This window comes from Penaeus monodon, chromosome 28, assembly GCF_015228065.2.
Source record: "Penaeus monodon isolate SGIC_2016 chromosome 28, NSTDA_Pmon_1, whole genome shotgun sequence".
Lineage (NCBI taxonomy): Eukaryota > Metazoa > Arthropoda > Malacostraca > Decapoda > Penaeidae > Penaeus > Penaeus monodon.
The window spans coordinates 28913779-28914001 of NC_051413.1; the positions used below are offsets into that span (position 1 = coordinate 28913779).

Consider the following 223-nt stretch of genomic DNA (forward strand, 5'->3'; position numbering starts at 1 on the left):
GAGACCCGAGGAGATCCACGTAACCGAAGGAATGGAATAGCTGTGACCCTGAAGAGTAGGATGTATCCCCAAGAGAAAGTGTCTTTAGAGGAAGTGAATATGTCTGTAATGAAGGAATATCCCGTGAGAGATGGAGGAGATATTGCGCGGAGAAGGAACGACAATAGAAGTGCAAGTATCGTTTTCACAAGGAGAGGAAGAAACAAGGTAAATGAAAATGGAA

At 43.9% G+C, this 223-nt stretch overlaps 1 protein-coding gene across 2 annotated transcripts in view; it reads right to left on the reverse strand.

Annotated features, from left to right (window-relative positions):
* The window catches only part of LOC119591478 (synaptotagmin-7-like), a gene marked incomplete at its 5' end in the record, with an annotated part of 105336 nt that overhangs the window by 23242 nt on the left and 81871 nt on the right, over window positions 1-223 (reverse strand).